Source organism: Pteropus medius, unplaced genomic scaffold (assembly GCF_902729225.1).
Source record: "Pteropus medius unplaced genomic scaffold, Ma_sr-lr_union100, whole genome shotgun sequence".
Lineage (NCBI taxonomy): Eukaryota > Metazoa > Chordata > Mammalia > Chiroptera > Pteropodidae > Pteropus > Pteropus medius.
In genome coordinates, this window is record NW_024353905.1 from 2,599,528 (window position 1) to 2,613,312 (window position 13,785).

Consider the following 13,785-nt stretch of genomic DNA (forward strand, 5'->3'; position numbering starts at 1 on the left):
ACAAGGCTGGAGGCATCACTCTGCCCGACTTTAAATTATACTACAAAGAGACAGTAGTCAAAACGGCATGGTATTGATGTGAAAACAGACACCCGGACCAGTGGTACAGAGTCAAGAGTCCAGGAGTGAACCAATATTTATATGAGCAAATAAATTTTGAAAAAAAAAGTTAAAAACATACAGTGGGGAAACGTAAGCCTCTTCAATAAATTGTGTTTGGAAAACTGGAAAGCCCACTGGAAAAAAAATGAAACTGGACTGTTGTTTATCGCCACACACCAAAATTAACTCAAAATGGATTAAGGACCTGAATATAAGACCAGAAACAATAAAATACATAGAAGAAAACATAGGAAGTAAACTCAAGGACCTTGGACTTAAAGAGGATTTTATGAATTTGACCTCAAAAGCAAGGGACATAAAAGCAAAAATACGTGAATGGGACAACATCAAACTTAAAGCTTCTGCTCAGCAAAAGAAATCGTCAACAAATAAAGAGACAACCATCTGAATGGGAATATATATTTGTAAGCAATGCCTGTGATAACGGCCTAATAAAGGGGGTCATATATGTGGTGACAGAAAGAAATCTAACTATATAAGAGATGAACATACAATGTGTAAGATATATATATATACACATATATACACAATACATACACACACACACACACACACACACACACAATAATAATAATAATACATATGGTGTCACTGTTGTTAAAGTGTACAGCCGGAACTCCTTATTGAATTTCATTAACCACTGTCACTATAAAAAATAATAATAATTTTAAAAATTCTGGACTATCATACCATATACAAAGTTAATTCAAAATAGATTAAAAGATTGAATGTTGAACTTGAAACTTTAATATTCCTAGGGGGGGAAAAAAACAGGCAGTATGTTATTTTTTTTCTTATCACTTAAATTGTTTTTTAAGTGAAGATTATTAGGGTAACATTGGTTAATAAAATTATATAATTTTCAGGTGTGCATTATAATTTGACATCTATATATTCTATTGTGTGATTACCACCCAAAGTCCAGTTTCATTCAGCTACCATATATTTGATCCCCTTTACCTACTTCACCCTCCCCCTATCCCTCCTATATTTCACCCCATTTAACCGTCTACATACCCCCTCCTCCCCCAACCCCTACCCTCTGGTAACCACTAGTCTCTAGTCCATGTTCATGAGTCTCTGTTTGTTTGTCCTGTTCATTTGTTGCTTTTAGGTTTATATCCCATGTATAAGTGATATCATGTGATTTTCGACGTTTTCTGTCTGGCTTATTTCGCTTAGCATGATTATCTAGAGGTCTATGCAGATTGTCGCAAATGACAATATTTCATCTCTTCTTATGGCTGAGTAATATTCCATTGTATATATGTACCACAGCTTCTTTATCCAATCATCTATCATAGAGTACCTCAGTTGCTTCCATGTCCTGGCCACCGTGAATAATGCTGCTATGAACATTGGTGTGCAAATATCTTTTGGAAATGAGTTTTCAAGTCTTTGGGGTAAATACACAGCAGAGGGTTTGCTGGATTATATGGCAGATCAATTCTTACATTTCTGAGCATACTCCATACTGTTTTCCATAGTGGCTGTATCAATTTGCAGCCCCACCAACAGTGTATGAGGGTCCCTTTTTCTCTGCATCTTCTCCAATATTTTTAAAGTAAAATGATTTATTTTGCTGAGCAGAAGCTTTTCAGTTTGATATAGTCCCATTCATTTATTTTTGCTTTTACTTCCCTTGCTTTTGAGATCAAATTCATAAAATCATCTTTAAATCCAAGGTCTTTGATCATAATTGGATGCTGTATCTTGTCGAAGGTTTTTTCTGCATCTTTTGATATGATCATATGATTCTTATTGTTTAATTTGTTTATGTGTTATATCACATTAATCGTTTTGCTTATGTTGAACCATCCCTGTGCTCCTGAGATGAAGCCCACTTTATCGTGGTGTGTAATCTGTTCAAGTTGTTGCTGTATTTGGTTCACTAGCATTATTTAGGATTTTTGCATCTGTGTTCATGAGAGATACTGGTCTGTAGTTTTCTTCTTTTGGGTGTTATCTTTACCAGGTTATGGTATCAAGGTAATGTTGGCCTTATAAAATGAATTTGGAACTATTACCAACTCTTCTATTTTTTTGGAAGTGTTTGAGGAGAATAAGTATTAAATCTTCTTTGAATGTTTCGTAGAATTCACTGGTGAAACCATCTGGCCCAGGACTTTTCCTTTTTTGGTTTTTGATGATAGTTTAAATATCCATATTTAGATTTGGAAGTAGGTTTTTGATGATTGTTTAAATTTCCATATTTAGATTTTCCAGATCTCCATGATTTAGTCTAGGAAGGTTGTATTTTTCTACGTAGTGGTCCATTTCTTCTTATTAAATTTGGTGTTATATATTTTGCATATAATTCTTGCATGTTCCTTTGTATTTCGGCAGTGTCTGTCATAATTTCCTCTCTTTCATCTCTGATTTTGGTCATTTGTGTCCTTTCTCTTTTTCTTTAGTGAGTATAGCTATGGGTTTGTCAATTTTACTAACCTCAAAGAACCAGCTCTTTGTTGCATTTATTTTTTTCTATTGTTTTTTGTTTATTTGTTTGTTTTCAATTTCATTTATTTCTCCTCTAATTTTGATGATTTCTTTCCTTCTGCTGACTTTGCTTCATTTGTTCTTCCTTGTCATGTATAGTCTTCATTATGTTGTGGTACATTCCCACTTTACTCACTTCGTTGAGAGTTTTTTCTTTTATCATGAATGGATGATTAATTTTGCCAAATTGTTTTTCTGCATCTATTGAGTTGATTATATATATGATCTTATCCTTTATTTTGTTACTGTTGTATATCATATTGATTCTTTTGTGGATGTTGAAACACCCTTGCACCCCTGAAATAAATCCTCCTTGATCCTAGCATATGATCACTTTCATGTGCTACTGAATTCAGTTTGCTAATATTTTGTTGAGAATTTTCATGTGTAAATTCATCAGTGATATTTGGAAAATAATTTTCTTTTCTTGCGGTTTCTTTTTCTGGTTTTGGCATCAGGATAATACTGGTCTCACAAAATAAATTTGGAAATGCTCCATTCTCTTCTATTTTTTGGAAAGCTTAGGAAGGATTGTATTTGTCTTTTAATATTTGATTGAATTCAACAATGAAGCCATGTTGTCTTGGACTTCTGTTTTTGTGGAGGCTTTTGATTACTGATTTAATCTCCTTCATAGTAACTATAATTCGTATTTTGTATTTTTTTTCTTATTCATTCTTGGAAGATTGTATGTTTCCAGGAACTCATCGATTTAGTCTAAGTTTTCCAATTTGTTGGAAAATTGCTCATAATAGTCTCTTGGATTCTTTATATTTCTATGGTATCTGCTGTAACATGTCTTCTTTATGATTTTATTATTTGAGCCTTCTCTTTTTTTCTTTATGAGTCTGGCTAAAGGTTTGTCTATTCTATATTTCATTTCAAAAAATCAGCTCTTAGTTTTATTTATCTTTTCTATTTTCTTTTCTGCTGTCTATTTCATTTTATTTCACTCTAATCTTTGTTGTCTCTTTCCTTCTAAAAGGGCTTCCTTCCTTCTAAAAGGGAATAGGTTTTTCTTTCTTAGTTCCTTGAGGTGTAAAATTGTCTTGTTAATTTGAGATCTTTTTTGTTTCTTAACATTAGTGTCTATTAATATGAACTTCTTTATTAGAACTGCTTTTGCTGCATCCCAGAAATTTTAGTATATTTTATTTCAGTTTTCATTTGTCTCAAGTTTTTTTAAGTTTCTCTTTTGGTTTATTCTTTGACCCTTTGGTTTTTAAGTATCATGTTATTAGGCTCCACACATTTGTGAATTCTCCAGTTTCCTTTTTGTAATTGATTTCTACTTTCATACCATTGTTGTCTGATAAGATTTTTTTTTCTTGTAAAAAGGTGAACAGTTCTATCACCAGGGGTTTGGGACAACTAGTTTTGTTAGAGGCTGTATTGTAGGACAGCCTATGGTGATATGTCAAATGCTGGACCATTCTGAATCAATTCTTCATTGCCTTTGTTTTTTTTAGCTTATATAAAACTATTGTATACAGTAGGCAAATGGACTCTACAGCTACCTGAAGCTTATATCAATTCTTAAAAATGAAAGATGGCTCTAGTCAATGGCATAATATGATTCATTGAATGTTAGTGATTTTGGTCTAAGCTCATAACTAGTTATACTGTAGAACTAAATAGATTTTCTTCTAGGCAGCAGGTTCCTTTCAGGCATATAAAGACAGGAAAATAGATGTTTCTTTAAATTCTCTTGTGTCTTCTTTAGCTTCCTTGGCAAAAGCTTTTTTTTCACAATGGAATGCATTCCTACTAGACTCTATTGGGAAGTCTTAAGTGTTAACTATGTTAAGCGACTGAGAAATGATATGCATAAGTGAGGTATAAAAAATGAGAAAAATCAGATGAGAAATATAAAGAAAGGAAAAAGCACTAAGAAAGTGGTAATGAGACAAAGAAGAAATTGCTCCTAATATAATTAACAAGTAAAAGCCTCAATACAGCATTGTATTTCCATAAAGATAGATTTTTCCATAGACATACATTTCAATTTTTGAGAAAGGAGATGATATTAGAAAATTTGGAAGATTTGTCTGTCAGGTAAAAAATGTTGTCCTAAAAATGGGTTTAGTAACTTTTTATTCAAAATAAGATATTCACAGAATAAGAAATGATTGAGAATAGCATTGCTCTAAGGGGGAGAAGTTGCCTCGATGTATGTATGTATGTATGTATGTATGTATGTATGTATGTATGTATGTATATATATTTGAGAAATAGCAGTAGTTGTTACTTTTTATACTGAAATATTTTTGATATTTTAATTTTCTTCAGTTATGAAGTATTTTGTGTCATAAAATATGATGTCTTGGAGAATATTCCATGTGATCTTGATAAAAATGTGTACCCTCCTGGTTTTGAATAGAATGTCCTATAAATGTCTGTTCACTCAATCTGGTCTAATATGTTATTTAAATGAAATATTTTATTATTAATTTTTTCTCTCTGGATTACCTGCTTTTTGTTGAAAGTGGGTTATTGAGGGTCCCAGCAGCCCAGAAGTATCAGCTGCGGTTGTTTTGCCCTAGGGCACCAAAAGAGAAAGTTGGAGACTGGAGTATGTATGCTTGCTTGGTGAGGGTGTGGCAAGGGCTGGCTCCGGAGGATGCTGAGCCCCTGCCTGATGCCTGGAGTACATGAGAGCCATACAGGAGCTCAAAGTGTGTCTCCTCGAGGGCCAACAGATTTTGGAAATCAAGTATTGTATGTCGATTTGTCCAAGATTACTTTGACTACAACATCGGCCTGACGCTGGGGCATCTTTTATGACCAAAACCGTGCCTTGTGGAAATGAACTTCATAAGTTCCTCATCTTGGACACCGTTGATCAGGAACAGTTTCATTCACTGGCTCCCATGTACTATCATGGATCCTTTACAGATGTCATAGTGTATGATGTTACCAAACAGGAGTCATTCCTTACCTTGAAGAATTGGTGAAAGAACGTGGTCCAGAAAACATTCTAATGGCTATTGCTGGGAACAAATGTGATCCCTCAGATATTAGGGAGGTTCCTTTGAAGGATACAAAGGAATATGTGAATCTGTAGGTGCCATGGTGGTCAAAACAAGTGCAAAAATGCTATTAATATGGAAGAGCTCTTTCAGGGGATCAGTCTCTAGAACCCACCCTTGGACTCCCATGAGAAAGGAAACAATGGAGCAATCAAACTTGGGAAGCAAACCGCCTAAGCTAGCTGATACTTGAAGAAGTCAGAGCCACCTCCCCACACACTGCTGAAGGACCTGCCCTCCCATTCTCCATGGCCTGGTACCTCACTTAGAAGTGAGTATGCTGGCTTGGCATCCTGGAGGACCTGCAGGAATGGGGCAGGAAATGTCCATAGAAAAGGATTTGAGAAAATTCTGGAAAAATCCACCACAAAGCCATTTGTACATGAAATGCAGATGGGAAGATGGGATGTTAGGTAATAAGTATATTTGAGTTTTTGCTAAAAACCTTAACATTCTCAATTTGTACAAAAATCTTACTGGCTCATTATGTGTGTGAGATGCTAAAGTAGTGTTCCACTCTGAATACCTGTGTTCCCTAGCCAAATTCCAGTAACTTCTTCAGTGTTATTGTCTTTGTTACCTAACCAGCCTTCACTGAAAGATTAATTTAATTAACCTTTCAGTGGAGTATAATTGGACCATCACTCAAGCTGTAGACTTGAGCTGTTATAAAAGTGGAGAAAGATGTATTAGAAACTATTGTCTACATCTCCAACTTTTACCTGATGAACATTTTTCTAAGTTTTGTCATATATAAACAAGCCAAATTTGACTAAAAATATTGTATATAATTTTGGGACTAGGAGACCTACTTTGGAAGAATCATTTAAGCAGTATAATCGGTAACAGATACAGGATATAGATATTATTCCAGAGACCACTTGGCATGCATCACCTCCACGGCAATAAATCATTACTCTCTTAGAGAATTTTAACACACAGTATTATTTACTAAGAGAATATGTCATCGTGTCATGTATAGGATGGATATCCACTAGAAGATGTTTGAGTCTATATAATAGGACAAACTTCTAATATTAGCAATTAATAACAGGTTACAGGAAAGCCATCGAGGGACTACCAGCAGCTTAAGATTCTAGACCCCCAAATGCAAAATGAGAGAAAGCATTTGACACGATGCCAAGCCTGGGGAGGTATTAGGGCTAGTGAGGGGTCCAACTCTGGAAAGCTGATTAAATGAGAATAGGCTTTGAAAAAAACTTTACTTTTTCAGGTTCCAGGTCTGCTCAATTAATTAAAGATGTCTGAATCAAAAGGCAGTAAGGGAGAAAAGGCATGGAAAGGAAGAAAAGCTATTTCTATTCCAAATCCAAATCCTATTACCATTTTAACTTTCATAAAAACCTGGGATCAAGAAGCAGTGGGTTTCCTATTAGGGCTTAAACTGAGAGGTGATTCTTAAAGGATATTTAGGTCGGTGACTTTTGTTGAGATTAAGAAACTGTAAAATAATAGCCTCAGAAAAGGTTAATGGTGCAGCATGGTCCAGCCAGTAGCTTCTTTACCATGAACATTCAAGGGCCAGCAAATATCTATTGAAAACCTACAATGTAAAAGCCAAGAGAGAGATCATGAGCTGATTAAAGACCTCCAACTTTGAGTAACTCAGTGTGTGCTGGTGCTTCACAGTCTTGTCACAGTTGTGCCCTCTGTGCTCTTGACACATAGAGACATCGAGTCCTGCCATCGACAAAAAAGAAGAGGCCTTGAGAGACCAGGATCAAGCTTATACTTCTTTATTTGGATGGTAATCAAGAAAACAGGTAGAAATCACAGATTAAGTTTATTTATTTATTTATTTATTTTTTAACTCAAGAATATGCTGTCAGTTTGATGTTCTTACTTCCTGCTTCACTCAGCTTACAAGAGTAGTCTTAGAATGTGAAGACTGGAAACACTTATTTTTGGTGCAAGAGTACTTCTGAGCTCTCCCACACAGGTACCTCAAAAAATGTTAGCAAGTGCCATTTGGATATCTTGGCAGAGATTTTTCAGGGTTTTTAAGATTTTTCTCCACATTGTCAACATGACTTGCTAACACAATTCTATTTGAGGCCAAACAATTATCATGCTTTTTCCCAAAGTTAGAAAATTTGGGGTGAAAATTGAAAATTGAAATGACCTCTTTCCAGGTGACATGTGGGCCTATTTTGGAACCTTTCTCCATCCAGCTGTTCTTGAGAACCTGAGTTTATCTCTAGACAGCCTCTCAGGTTGCCTAGCTAACGTGGTATGTGTGCCTGTGGAGTTATGCAGCTTTGGGCTGGGTCTCTAGTGGTTGCATGTTACATAAAATAGCTGGTCTTTTCGCATGTAGAGAGCTACCTATGGACAAGCCCATAATTTTATTTCAGAAGCACATGAGGGTGTGAAACCACTCTTTTACCTTTCCGTACTGCCTTAACTATTTAAGCCAGTCAGATGACATTATATATGATAATCACTTCTCAGAGCAATCGAAAAAGAGAGTAGATAGCACTTGGGCATGCAAGCCTTCGCATCGACATGGAATCTTCTCTGAAGATAAATGCTTAAGCCTTGTCCAAACTTTCTTATCTTCCTTTATTCTGCATTGAGACTATTTTCTGGCTGTTCTAATAATCGAATTGTAAGCAAGTAATAGTATGTAAAGGTCTGGAAATTACTATTGCTCTAAAATGTCAAGTAGTTTCATGTGACGTAGCATCCTTCAACCAATTTCCCCAAATTTGCTCCTTTTCCTCTTTTTTTTCCCCTTTCATGTGTCTATGTATAAATATGATTTTATATTTGTTATACCAACAGATAATCCATTTTACTGGTGAGCTTGGCTCATGAGTGTGTTATATAATGTAATCATGGGTTCTCATTGGGATTATTTCCCAGTGAAAAGCCCTAAGATGGCAGTAGAGTCATGCAAATATTTTATGTAGGTACATAATTGACTTGCCATTTTATAATTGAAAATGGTACACTAGGATGCTGAATATGACGTTACATTGTAGACTACAGAAGATTGAAGACTTAAAACTAAACCTTTATTGAACAAAAGGGCTGTGCGCCAATGAGAACTGAATTCATTTTCTGAGAGAAGTTTGGATGACTCAATTACTTCCTCTAAGATCAAGGAACATGGCATGTGATGGCTGCATTGAGCTCCTTTTAAGGGACTTCACTTCTCATTGCTCTGCAGTGCTCATAGTAAGTTAGATAATGAACTAGCTTATAAACTGAAGGACTCTGAGCTGTATTCAGACATCTTAGATATCTAGTTTACTCTTTTAACCCACATTGTTAAAACCAGACCTAGTGATCTAATGTTGGTGCTTTGTTTTGTAAACTGCTCTTTTTTCTCGTGTTTTTATGAAGGGCTTCTATCTGGGCTGGACCCAGTTCTCACATATGGAAGACACCAGTGCAGACAATTAGGACCTTTCCACCTTTTATTCTATAGTAAAGCATTGCTTCAACACCAGTTACTGAAGGGATTTTATGTACTCCATTGTATATTCTTGCCTCCTTTGTCACAGATTAATTTACTATATAACAGAGAATTTTTTTTCTGAGCTCTTTATTCTATTCCATTTCTATGTTTACCTGTTTCTATGCCAGTACCATACTGTTTTGATTATTGTAGCTTTGTAGTATAGTTTGAAATCAGAGGGCATGATAACTACAACTTTGTTTTTCTTTCACAAGATTACTTTGGCTATTCATTGTCTTTTGTGGTTCCATATAAATTTTATGATTAGTTATTCTAGTTCTGAGAAGAATGTTGTTGGTATTTTAATATGGATTGCATTGAATCTTTATATTGCTTTAGGTATTAAGGACATTTTTAATAATACCGATCTTTCTAATCCTTGACCATGGTATGCCTTTCCATATATTTCTGTCTGCTTCCATATCTTTCTTCAGTTTCCAGTAGTTCTCAGAGTACAGCTCTTTCACCTCTTTGGTTAAATTTATTCCTAGATATTTTATGTTTTTTAATGCAATTGTAAGTGGGATTGTTTTCTTAATTTTTCATTCTGATTGTTATTGGTATATCAATATAGAATAGAATAGAATCACAATAGAATCAGTATAGAAACACAACTGGTTTCTGTTTATTGATTTTATATCCTGAAACTTGACTGAATTCATTTATTCTAATAGTTTTTTAGTAAAATCTTTAGGGTGTTCTAGATATAGTTCCATGGCATCTGCAGATAGTAACAGTTTTACTTCTTCCTTTCCAATTTGAATGCCTTTTATTTTTCTTGACTAATTGCTGTGGTTAGGACTTCCAATACTATGTTGAATGGTGATAGTGGGCATCTTTTTCTTGTTCCTGATCTTAGAAGAAGGAGTTTCTGCTTTTCACCATTGAGTATGCTATTAGCTGCGGTTTGTCGTATATACATAACCTCTTCTTTACCATTCATCCGTTAATGGGTACCCAGGATGCCTCTATATCTTGCTACTGTAAATAATACTGCAATTAACATGGATTCACATGTCCCTTCAAAGTGGTGTTTTGGGTTTCTTCAGATAAATACCCAGAAGTGGGATAACTGGGTCTTCCTTTGTCTCTTGTTTTAGCCTTTGTTTTGAAGTCTATTTTATCTGGTATTAGTATTGCTACTCCAGATTTTTTTTGTTTTCATTTTCATGAAACATCTTTTTTTCATCCCTTTACTTTTACTCTGTGTGTATCTTTCAATTTGAAATGAGTTTCTTGTTGGCAGCATATGTAAGGGTCTTGTTTTCTTATCCATTCATCCACACTATCTTTTGATTAGAGCATTTAATCCATTTACATTTAAAGTAATTGTTGCTAGATATGTAGTTATTGACATTTTCATATTTTGGATCTTTTTTCTTTTTCTTTTCTTCTTAAAAAGTCCTTCTAACATTCCCTGTAATACTGGCTTAGTGATGATTAACTCCTTTAGCTTTTTCTTGTCTGAAAAGCTCTTTATCTATCCTTCAATTCTAAATGATAGCTTTGCTGGGTAGAGTAATCTTAGTTGTAGGAACTTGTTTTAATCACTTTGAATATTTCCTGCCAATCCCTTCTGGCCTGAAAAGTTTCTGCTGAGAAATCAGCTGACAGTTATGGGAGCTACCTTGTAGATAACTAACTGTTTTTTTATTGCTGCTTTTAGTAATCTTTATCTTTATCCTCTGGCATTTTAATTATGATGTGTCTTGGTGTGGCCCTCTTTGGGCTCATCTTTTTTGGGACTCTCTGCACTTCCTGGTCTTGTATGTCTATTTCTTTCAACAGGTTAGGGAAATTTCAGTCATTATTTCTTGAAATAGGTTTTCAGTTCCTTGCTCTTTCTCTTCTCCTTCTGTTATCCCTATGATGTGAGTGTTGGTAAGCTTGATGTTGTCCCAGAGGATCCTTAAACTATCCTCATTTTTTTTAATTCTTTTATCTTGTTGGTGTTCTGATTGGGTGTTTTCTGCTGCCCTGTCTTCTCAATCACTGATTCAGTCTTCTCCATCTAAGGTAATGTTGGTTCCTTCTAATGTATTTTTCATTTCAATTATATGGTCTTCGTTTTTGACTGGTTCTTTTTTATGTTATCTATCTCCACCTTTATGTTTTCTATCTCTTTGTTAAATTTCTCACCGAGTTCCTCTGTTCTTCCCCTAAGTTCATTGTGCATCCTTATACCAAGTGTTTTGTACTCTGCATGTGGTAGATTGCTCGTCCCCATTTTGTTCAGTTCTTTTTCTGGAACTTTGTTCTGTTCTTTCACTTGAGACGTGTTTCTTCATCTTCTGATTTTGCCTGTTCCCTGTGTTTGTTCCTTTGTAGTAGGTTGCGCTGCTATGTCTCCTGGTCTTAGTAGAGTAGCCTTATGTAGTAGGTGTCTGTGAGTCCCAGTGGCACAGTCTTCCCTGGTCACTTGAGCTGGGTGCTCTAGGTATGTGTCTTGTATGGGTTGTGTGTGCCCTCCTTTTGTAGTTGAGCCCTGGTTGCTGTTTGCTCATCAGTGAGAGGGATTGACCCTTGGGCTGATGACCAGTGAAGGAGATATTGTATAGGGGCTGATCCTACAGATGAGGATTCACTTTAGCAGGGCTTTAGTGCCTGCCCTGTCTGCCCTCTGCGTGTGTCATTCTCAGATGTGACCCCGGTGGTACTCTAGTTCAGACAGAAGCTGGCCGCCGGGTGTGCAGGCCAGGGTCTCCTAGGACATGCCCTCCTGCAGGCCAAGTCTAGCTGTAGCCTGTGCCTTGCTCAGGATTACCTGGCATGAGCCACCAAGTAATCTGCAGATAGCCACCACCCACACTGGGCTTGGAAGTACTTTGAGAGACCAAGCAGCAAACTGAAGCTGGCTTCCGCTAGTGTTGGGCTTGGGGCTGCTCAGCAAGAGGTACAGAGAATACTGAAGCTAGATGCTGCTTGTTTAGGTTTTGTGAACCTTTGAGAGATTTTAGGGAAGTTTGCAGTAAGAGCTAAGACAGGTCATTTGTATGGAAAATCCACTGGAATCAGCTTGTGTGGGCCTGCACGTTGGGAGAGGTCAGGTCTTAGGAATTCACTAGGGTGGGACAACCAGTGTTAGCTTCTTTGATGGAGATTCATATATGGCTCCTGCCTGTGTCTGCAAGCTTGAGTGAGGGAGGGTTCAACAAAGGAACAAAGCCCTCTGCCAGTACTTATGTCTGGGAGAAAGTTGCCCCTCTAGCCCTCACCCTGAAGCCAGACTACTTACTCATTTCCTCTCCATATGTCCCTGGCACTTTTCAAGCTGCGACCTCATAGCTGGAGCTCAGAGCCAGTGAGTCCGTCACCAAGTAAGTTCGTCTGCGGGCCCCTTAAGAGGAAACTCGGCGACTCCCTCAGCCCTTCGTCTCACTCAGTCCTATCTCCACTGGTTTTCACCGCCAGAACTTATGGGGACTAATTTCCCTGGCACTGGAGCCCTGGACTGGGGAGCCCAGTGTGAGGCCTGGACCCCTTGATCTTCCGGGGGACCTCTGCAGCTGAGATATTTCTCCCAATTCTCAACTGCCACACGTGAGGGTGGGAGCAGCCCATTTTGAATCTCTACCCCTTCTAGTTTCCAGGTGGCCTCTTCTGTGTATCCCTAGTTGTAAGACTTCTGTTCAGCTAGACTTCAAGTGACTCCCAATGATGATTGTTCTGTAGTTTAGTTGTAATTTTGATGTGGTCATGAGAGGAGGCAAGCACAGCGTTTACCTGCTCCGCCATTTTGACTGGAAGCCAACTTTCAAGTTTTTTTTTATCATTTGCTATTTTAATTACAGTATGTCTTGGTGTGGATCTCTTTGGGTTCATCTTGTTTGGTACTCTCCATGCTTCCTAGATGTGGATGTCTGTTTCTTTTCCCAAATTAGGAAAGTTTTCAGTCACAATTTCTTCAAATAAACTCTCTGATCCTCTTTTCTTCTCATTCTGGGATTTCTGTAATGTCAGTGTTGGTATGTTTGATGTTGTCCCAGTGACCTCTTAAACTATTCACATTTTATTTTATTTTTATTTATTTATTTATTTTTGTTGTTCAAATTGTTTGATTTCTGCTAGTCTGTCTTTCAGTTTGCTGATCTGTTCTTTGATATTAGCTAATCTGCAGTTGATTTCTTCTAATGTATTTTTTCATTTCAGATATTGTATTCTTCAGCTCTGTTTGATTCTTATTATACTTTCTGTTTGTTGAATTTCTTCTTAAGTTCCTCTATTTCACTCTCAAGTTTAGTGAGCATCCTTATCAGGCAAATTACTTAGCTCTGTTTCATTAGTTGCTATTTTTCCTCTTGGGGATTTTCCTTGTTCCTTCATTTGAGACATTTTCCTTTTCTCATTTTGTTTTGCTTTCTGTATTTGTTTATATGAATTAGCCAAAATGTCTGTGTCTCTCCTAGTCTTGAAAACGTGGCCTTGTGTAGAAGTGACCGCTGTGTATACTGTATGCCCTGGGTGGATTTGGCGTGCTTGTTGCAGCTGGATTGAGGCGGGTACTTATGGCTTCTTGGATACTTGCCTACTGGGTTGCCACAGTTCCAGATAGTGAGGCCATTTGCTGTGGTAATGCCTTGTTGTTCCTGCTTGCTCCCTTTTTTCAGAGCTGAAAAGGGCTCTAGGCCATAGGGCTTGGAATGCACTGTG

The 13,785-nt window shown here is 36.8% G+C and overlaps 1 protein-coding gene and 1 pseudogene across 1 annotated transcript in view; both read left to right on the top strand.

The window, feature by feature from the left end:
- NBDY (negative regulator of P-body association) overlaps window positions 1-13,785 on the top strand; it is an 88,110-nt gene that overhangs the window by 66,758 nt on the left and 7,567 nt on the right. The window lies entirely within an intron of this gene.
- On the top strand, window positions 3,524-7,332 carry LOC120593529 (ras-related protein Rab-31-like; annotated as a pseudogene).